The sequence below is a fragment of the Nicotiana tomentosiformis genome, chromosome 3 (assembly GCF_000390325.3).
Source record: "Nicotiana tomentosiformis chromosome 3, ASM39032v3, whole genome shotgun sequence".
NCBI lineage: Eukaryota > Viridiplantae > Streptophyta > Magnoliopsida > Solanales > Solanaceae > Nicotiana > Nicotiana tomentosiformis.
The window spans coordinates 80,909,966-80,920,116 of NC_090814.1; positions in this window are offsets into that span (position 1 = coordinate 80,909,966).

Sequence of the window (10,151 nt, forward strand, 5' to 3'; positions counted from 1 at the left end):
TATTGTGAGTGTTAATGCACGAAGGGTGATGTCGTGCCATATTGTGAGTGTTAATGCACGAAGGGTGATGTCATACCATATTGTGAGTGTTAATGCACGAAGGGTGATGTCGTGCCATGATATGAGAGTTAATGCACGAAGGGTGATGTTGTGCCATGATATGAGAGTTAATGCACGAAGGGTGATGTCGTGTCGTTTCTATTGTTTTATGGTAAGAATGAGAGTAAAAGCACGAAGGGTGATGCCGTGTATTTTTTCTTTACTGTATTCACTATTCCTGTTGATTCATGGTATGCTGACTGCTCCGATTATCAATCTGTTGTATTTCTTTATCTCGTATTCCCCTCAGCATGTTCCCCTTCCGAGATTTTGTCACGACCCGAAATTCTCACCTTCGGGCCGTGATGGCGCCTAACATTTCACTTTTTAGGCAAGCCAACATTAGAATAATATTAACCAATTTTTAAATAATTTTTAAATTATTAATAATCTAAGAACAAATGCGGAAACAAGTTTAAAATATAATGAATAATTCATAAAAATAACGGTGTCTAAATACCATCCCAGAATTGGTGTCACAAGTACACGAGCTTCTAGAATAAATACAAATAAGGTCTGAATAAAATAAAGCTATCTGAAAATAAATACACAGCTAAAGTAAAATAGATGGGGACTCCAGAACTGCGGGAGACGCCATGCAGTTATACCTCAAGTCTCCTCTGGTAGCTGAAATCCGAGCAAGTCTACGGTACGCCGCTGGGACCAACTCCAAAATCTGCACAAGAAGTGCAGAAGTGTAGTATCAGTACAACCGACCACATGTACTGGTAAGTGCTGAGCCTAACCTCGACGAAATAGTGACGAGGCTAAGGCGGGTCACTTACATTACCTGTACGCAATATTAGTAATAGCAATAATAATAGAAATAAATCAGGTAACTCATTTAAAATAATTGAAGCCAACACAACAATCATAACTAATTATCACTTCCATCAATTCTGTTGCAGCGTGCAACCCACTCTCACAATATATTCACATTCAATTCTGTTGCAGCGTGTAACCCGCTCTCACAATATATTCATTTTTAATCAAGTCTGTTGCGGCGTGCAACCCGATCACCCAATATATTCATTATAATCAATCATGTTGCGGCGTGCAACCCGCTCCTCCAAACATATTCATTTACCAATTCTTATAGAAATTTTTTTCCCAATAAATATAACAATTAATATAAAATTATAAGACAACAAGCATACAATAATTATGGTTTAATTATGAAGCAAACAATGACAAATAGCAAATTATTATGGAAATCATGGAGCAAATGGGCAGTTTAATATTTAATATGCTAAATGTCAAATAACAATTAAGGCACATAATTCAAATAGCATGTAACAATTAATGCAGGAATTCAAGAATTAATATTTGACAAAGAATAAGAGAGAAATAATTATTATAATAATTAATTTATGATTAAAAATAATTTATGATTTTTCAAGTAAGCAGGCAAACAATTAATTTGACGACGTATACACACTCGTCACCTCGCTTATACGTCGTTCACATACAATTCACATAACAAATAATTTAAGAATTCTATTCCCTCAAGTCAAGGTTAACCACGACACTTACCTCGCTTGCAAATTCCAATCAATTATTCAACCACAGTTTCCTTGTTAATTTGCCTATGAAAGTTTCAAATCTATTCACAAACAATTTAATATATTCAATACTAATCATAGGAATTAATTCCATATGAATTTATATATTTTTCGGATAAAAATCTAAAATTCATTAAAATATTCGACAGTGGGACCCACGTCTCAAATCCCAGAAAAACTCGCGAAATTCGAACACCCGTTCTGATACGAGTTCAACCATACAAAATTTATCCAATTCCGATATCAAATGGACCTTTAAATCTTAATTTTTTGTTTTTGGAAAATTTTACAAAAATTCCAATTTCTTCCATCTAAATCCGAAATAAATGATGAATATAGACATGGATTTATGAAATATAATCACTTTTGGTTAAAGAACACTTACCCAATTCAAAGTCGTGAAAATCCCCTAGGAAATCGCCCAAATCCGAGATGGCGACTTCCGAATTTATGGTCTATGCCCAGTCATTTCGCATCTGTGGATAAAAGTTCCGCATTTGTGGACTCACATTTGCGAGACAAAGCTCGCATTTGCGATGTCAGGCTGCCAGGTGAAGTTCCGCATCTGCGGACACCCCTGTCGCACCTGCGACATCCGCATCTGCGCAAAAAGGCCGCACATACGAAAACCCCAGGCCAGCCTAGTCCCGCACCTGCAATGGATGGCTCGCTTCTGCGAGCTCGCACCTGCGGTCAAAAATCCGCAGGTGCGATTACACCAGAACCCAAAATTTCAGATTTTGCTTAAGTCCAATTCTTGTTCCGATTTCGATTCGAATCACACTCGGGGTACTCGGGACCCCGTCCGAATATACCAACAAGTCCCGTAACATAATACGGACTGACTCGGGGTCTAAAATCACGTCAAACAACATTGAAATTACAATTCACGCCCTGATTCGAACTTTGAGTTTTAAACTTTCAATTTGCAAATCTCGTGCCAAAATATATTAAATGAATCCAGAATGACTTCAAATTTGGCACACAAGTCATAAATGACATAACGGACCTATGACTTCAGTATTTTTGGAAATCTTTAGCCTTTAAATTACTAGTTTCCGTTAAATGGTCATAACTTGAACTAAGGACCTCCAAATTAAATTTCGGGCATACGCCCAAGTCCTAAATCACTATACAAAGCTACCGAAACTGTCAAAATATTGATCCAGGTCCGTTTGCTCAAAAAGTTGACCAAAGTCAACTCGATTGAGTTTTAAGGCTCTATTTCATATTTTAATCTATTTTTCACATGAAAACTTTTTGAAAAATTATACGGACTGCGCACGCAAGTCGAGGAATGATAAATGGTGCTTTTCGAGGTCTTGGAACACATAATTACTTATTAAATTTAAAGATGGCATTTTGGGTCATCACATTCTCCACCTCTAAAACAAACGTTCTTCCTCGAACGGAGTTAGAAAAAGTACCTGAGCAGGAGAAAATGTGTGGATATTTACTCCATATGTCCAACTCAGACTCCCAGGTAGATGCCTCTACCGGTTGACCTCTCCATTGCACCCGAACTGAAGGATAACTCTTTGACCTCAACTGTCGGACCTGCCGGGGTAGAATAGCCTCCGGCTCCTCCTCGTAAGTCAAATCTTTGTCCAATTGGACTGAGCTGAAATCTAACACATGGGACGGATCACCATGATATTTCCGGAGCATAGACACATGGAACACCGAATGAACCGCTGATAAACTAGGTGGTAACGCAAGCTTGTATGCTACTTCACCCACCCTTTCAAGAATTTCAAAGGGTCTAATATACCTAGGGCTCAACTTGCCCTTTTTTCGAACCTCATTACACCTTTCATAGGTGAAACCCGGAGCAATATTCGTTCTCCAACCATGAATGCAATATCACGAACTTTACGGTCGGCATAACTCTTATGCCTAGACTGAGCTGTGCAAAGTCGATCCTGAATAATCTTGACCTTATCCAAGGCATCCTGTACCAAATCGGTACCCAACAACCGAGCCTCTCCCGGTTCAAACCAACCAACTGGCGATCGGCATCGCCTTTCGTATAATGCCTCATATGGAGCCATCTGAATGCTCGACTTGTAGCTATTATTATAAGCAAACTCCACAAGTGGTAGGAAATGATCCCAAGAACCTCCAAAGTCTATAACACAAGTGTGAAGCATATCTTCCAATATCTGAATAGTGCGCTCTAACTGTCCGTCTGTCTGTGGATGAAATGTTGTACTCAACTCCACCCGCATGCCTAACTCACGCTATACAACCCTCCAAAAATATGAGGTAAACTGCGTACCTCGATCTGAAAAAATAGACACGGGCACACCGTGAAGGCGGACAATCTCATGAATGTAAATTTTCGCTAACCTCTCTGAAGAATAGGTAACTGCCACTGGAATGAAATGGGCTGACTTGGTCAACCTGTCCACAATGACCCAAACTACGTCAAATTTTCTCTAAGTCCGTGGGAGCCCAACAACAAAATTCATAGTGATATGCTCCCACTTCCACTCAGGAATTTCTAACTTCTGAAGCAAACCACCAGGTCTCTGATGCTCGTACTTAACTTGCTGACAATTCAGATACCGAGCTACATGTGAAACTATGTCCTTTTTCATTCTCCTCCACCAATAATATTGTCGCAAATCTTGATACATTTTAGCGGTACCTGGATGAATAGAATACCTGGAAATGTGTGCCTCTTCAAGAATTAATTCACGAAGCCTATCCACATTAGGCACACAAATACGGCCCTGCATTCGCATAACTCCATCTTCCCTCACAACAACCTGTTTGGCATCACCGTGCTACACCGTGTCCTTAAGCACAAGTAAATGAGGATCATTATACTGCCTCTCTCTGATGCGCTCATACAAAGAAGACCGAGCGGCTGTGCAAGCTAGAACCCGACTGGGTTCTAAAACATCTAACCTCACGAACTGATTAGCCAAAGTCTGAACATCTGCAGCTAATGGCCTCTCACCAACCTGAATATACACAAGACTGCCCATACTCATAGCCTTTCTACTCAAGGCATCGGCCACCACATTGGCCTTTCTGGGGTAATACAAAATGGTGATATCATAGTCTTTCAACAACTCTAACCATCTTCTCTGTCTCAAAGTAAGATCTTTTTATTTGAACAGATACCGAAGGCTGCGATGATCAGTAAATACCTCACACGAGATACCGTAGAGGTAATACCTCCAAATCTTTAGCGCATGAACAATGGCTGCCAATTCTAAGTCATGAACGGGATAATTCTTCTCGTGAACTTTCAACTGTCGCGACGCATATGCAATTACCTTGCCATTTTGCATTAATACTATACCAAGCCCAATGTGTGATGCGTCACAATATACCGTATACGATCCTGAACCTGTGGGTAATACCAATACTGGCGCCGTAGTCAAAACGGTCTTGAGATTCTGAAAGCTCAACTCACACTCGTCTGACCATCTGAATGGAACACCCTTCTGGGTTAGTCTGGTCAATGTGCTTGCTATAGATGAAAACCCTTCCATGAACCGACGATAATAACCTGCCAAACCCAGGAAACTCCGGATCTCTGTAACTGAAGTAGGTCTAGGCCAATTCTGAACAACCTCAATCTTCCTAGGATCCACCTTTATGCCTTCTGCCGATACAACATGTCCCAAAAAGGTAACTGAGTCTAACCAAAACTCACATTTTGAAATATTGGCATATAACTGATTATTCTTCAAGGTGTGAAGCACACTTCGAAGATGTTGCTCATGCTCCTCTCGACTGCTGGAGTAAATCAAGATATCATCAATGAATACAACCGCAAAAGAATCCAAATAAAACTTGAACACCTGATTCATCAAATCCATAAATGTTGCTGAAGCATTTGTCAACCCAAATGACATCACTAGGAACTCGTAATGCCCGTACCGAATTCGAAAAGCTGTCTTAGGAACATCAGATGCCCTAATCTTCAACTGATGGCAACAAGATCTCAAATCAATCTTCGAAAATACCTTGGCACCCTGCAGCTGATCAAATAAGTCATCAATTCCTGGCAGCGGATATTTGTTTTTGATAGTGGCCTTGTTCAACTGCCGATAGTCTATACACATCCGCACCGAGCCATCTTTCTTCTTTACAAATAATACTGGTGCATCCCAGGGCGAGACATTGGGTCTAATGAATCCATGATCAAGCAAGTCTTGTAACTACTCTTTCAATTCTTTCAACTCTGGCGGGGCCATACGGTATGGTGGAATAGAAATGGGCTGAGTACCCGGAGCCAAATCAATACAGATGTTAATATCTCTATCGGGTGGAATCCCTGGCAGATCTGCAGGAAATACTTCTGAAAATTCACGAACAACTGGTACTGAGTCCATAGAAGGGACATCCGCACTGGGATCGCGAATATAAGCCAAATAGGCTAGACATCCTTTCTCTACCATACGCCGAGCTTTTATATAAGAAATAACCATGCTGGCAGAATGGCGAGGATTTCCTTTCCACTCTAAACGAGGTAACCCCGGCATAGCTAGGGTCACTATCTTGGCATGACAGTCCAATATAGCATGATAAGGAGACAACCAATCCATACCCAAGATGACATCAAAATCTACCATATCAAGAAGTAGAAGATCCACACTTGTTTCAAGATTACCAATAGTAACCACACACGAACGGTAGACATGATCTACTACCACAAAGTCTTCCACCGGTGTAGATACACACACTGAAGCACTCAGAGAATCACAAGGCACAACCAAATATGAAGCAAAATAGGAGGACACATAGGAATAAGTAGATCCTGGATCAAATAGAACTGAAGCATCTCTATGGCAAACTGGAATAATACATGTGATCACAGCATCAGATGACTCGGCCTCAGGCCTAGCTGGAAAAGCATAAAATTGGGGTTGGGCCCCACCACTCTGAACTGCGTCCCTGGGACGGCCTCTGAATGGCTGGCCTCCACCTCTAGTGGTCTGACCTCCACCTCTAGTTGCCTGACCCCTACCTCTAGCTGGCTGGGCAGGCGGTGAAGCAACCGGTCCCGGTATGATGGCACGAGAATCTTGCCGAGATCTGTTACTCGCCAATCTAGGGCAACACCTCCTGATGTGACCAATATTCCCACACTCATAACACCCATCCTGATGCCGTGGCTGCTGAAGCTGAAGCTGACCCAAATGGGCCGGATAACCGCTGTAGTAACTCTGGAGTGGTGATGCACTGATAGGAGCTGAATGTGCACTGAATACTGGCTTCCCAGAGTAAGAGGTAATAGGACCGTGACTCCCTGAAGCACCGGGAGATACATGAAGTGCTGAATGAAACGGACTGGGAGTATGACCCCTACCAAAATTACCTCTGTCTCCAGACGAGGCACCACTGAAACCACCGAACTGACGAGGCCTCTTATCAGACCTCTGTCGTCTCTCCTGTGCAAGTACCATCTCAATCCTCCTAGCGACATTAGTAGACGCCTGAAAAGAAATCTCACTTCCGGTTTCCTTGGCCATCTGAAGTTTGATAGGGTGAGTGAGTCCCTCAATAAACCTCCTCACTCTCTCTCCCTCCGTAGGTAGTAAAAGGAGAGCATGACGGGCCAAATCCACAAAACGGTACTCATACTGAGTAACAGTCATACTGCCCTACTGTAGATGCTCAAATTACTTGCGGAATTCCTCTCTCAGTGTGATAGGGAGGAACTTTTCGAGAAATAGCTAAGAGAACTGCTCCCATGTAAGTGCAGGCGATCCGACTGGTCGGGTCAATGTATAATCTCTCCACCATCTCTTGGTGGAACCCGTCATCTGAATTATAGCAAAATCAACCCCTTTGGTCTCAACTATACCCATGTTCCGCAGCACCTCATGGCAGCGTTCAAGATAATCCTATGGGTCCTCAGAAGGCATACCACTGAAGTGAACTGGAAAGAGCTTGGTAAACTTATCCAGTCTCAATAAGGCCTCAAAAGACATGGCGGGCCTATCACCGATCTGTGCCGCAATAACTGGCTGAACTACCCCAACTGGCGGGGCTGCTGGAGCCTGATTCTGGGGAGCCATCTGCTCCGGAACGGGAGTAGTGGGAGTTTGTGCTCGTCCCCCAGCATGTGAGACGGTTGGTGCCACTGAAAATGTACCATTCTGGGCCATGCTCTCCATAAGACTTACCAAACAGACTAGAGCGTCCTGAAGTACTGGAGTGGCTATGAATCCTTCCGGGACCTGAACTGGCCCAACTGGTATATTCTTAACTGGAACCTCCTCCTGAAGGTCCACCTGAGGTTCTACAATAGGTGCAGCTGCTCGAGCTACGGACTGAGCTCTACCCCGGCCTCTGCCTCGACCTCTAGCACGACCTCGACCTCTACCCCTGGTCATAGTTGCCACCGGGGGTTCTGGTCCCTGTCCAATGGTAGAGGTATTACGTGTTCTCACCGTCTGTGAGAGAATAAGAGTAGAATGATTCAATCATCGATGATAGAATAAAACCGCATGACAGAATAAAAAAGAAGTGATATTGTTCCTAAACTTCATAGCCTCTGAGAGATAAGTACAGACGTCTCCGTACCGATCCTTCAGACTCTACTAAGCTTGCTCGTGACTCGTGAGACCTATGTAACCTAGTGCTCTGATACCAACTGTCACGACCCGAAATTTTCACCTTCAGACCGTGATAGTGTCTAACATTTCACTTGCTAGGCAAGCCAACGTTAGAATAATATTAACCAATTTTTAAATTATTAATAATCCAAGAACAAATGCGGAAACAAGTTTGAAATATAGTGAATAATCCATAAAAATAACGGTGTCTAAATACCATCCCAGAATTGATATTACAAGTGCACGAGCTTCTAGAATAAATACAAATAAGGTCTGAATAAAATAAAGATGTCTGAAAATAAACACACAGCTAAAGTAAAATAGACGGGGACTCCAGAACTGCAGACGCCATGCGGTTATACCTCAAGTCTCCTCTGGTAGCTGAAATCCGAGCAAGTCTACGGTACGCCGCTAGGACCAACTCCAAAATCTGCACAAGAAGTGCAGAGTGTAGTATCAGTACAACCGACCCCATGTACTGGTAAGTGCTGAGCCTAACCTCGACGAAATAGTGACGAGGCTAAGGCGGGTCACTTACATTACCTGTACGCAATATTAGTAATAGCAATGATAATAGAAATAAATCAGGTAACTCATTTATAATAATTGAAGCCAACACAACAGTCATAACCAATTATCACTTCCATCAATTCTGTTGCAGCGTGCAACCCGCTCTCACAATATATTCACATTCAATTCTGTTGCAACGTGTAACCCGCTCTCACAATATATTCATTTTTAATCAAGTCTGTTGTGGCGTGCAACCCGATCCCCCAATATATATATATATATATATATATATATATATATATATATATATATATATATATATATGTATGTCGACTTTTAAATAAGTCTGTCGTGCCATGCAACCCGATCCTCCAATATGGACTTTTAATAAGTCTGTTGCGGCGTGCAACCCGATCCTCCAATATAGACTTTTAATACGTCTGTTGCGGCGTGCAACCCGATCCTCCAATATATTTATTATAATCAATAATGTTGCGGCGTGCAACCCGCTCCTCCAACATATTCATTTACCAATTCTTATAGAAAAAATTTTCCCAATAAATATAACAATTAATATAAAATTATAAGACAACAAACATACAATAATTATGGTTTAATTATGAAGCAAACAATGACAAACAGCAAATTATTATGGAAATCAGGAAGTAAATAAGCAGTTTAATATTTAATATGCTAAATGTCAAATAACAATTAAGGCACATAATTCAAATAGCATGTAACAATTAATGCAGGAATTCAAGAATTAATATTTGACAAAGAATAAGAGAGAAATAATTATTATAATAATTAATTTATGATTAAAAATAATTTATGATTTTTCAAGTAAGCAGGCAAACAATTAATTTGACGACGTATAGACACTCGTCACCTCGCCTATAAGTCGTTCACATGCAATTCACATAACAAATAATTTAAGGATTCTATTCCCTCAAGTCAAGGTTAACCACGACACTTATCTCGCTTTGCAAATTTCAATCAATTATTCAATCACAGCTTTTCCTTTAAAATTTACCTCCGAAAGTTTTAAATATATTCACAAACAATTCAATATATTCAATACTAATCATAGGAATTAATTCCATATGAATTTACATATTTTTCGAATAAAAATCCGAAATTTATTAAAATATTCGACAGTGGGACCCACGTCTCAAATCCCAGAAAAACTTGCGAAATCCGAACACCCGTTCCGATACGAGTTCAACCATACAAATTTTGTCCAATTCCCATATCAAATGGACCTTCAAATCTTAATTTTTCGTTTTTGGAAAGTTTTATAAAAATCCTAATTTCTTCCATCTAAATCCGAAATAAATGATGAATATAGACATGGATTTGTGATATATAATCACTTTTGGTTAAAGAACATTTACCCAAT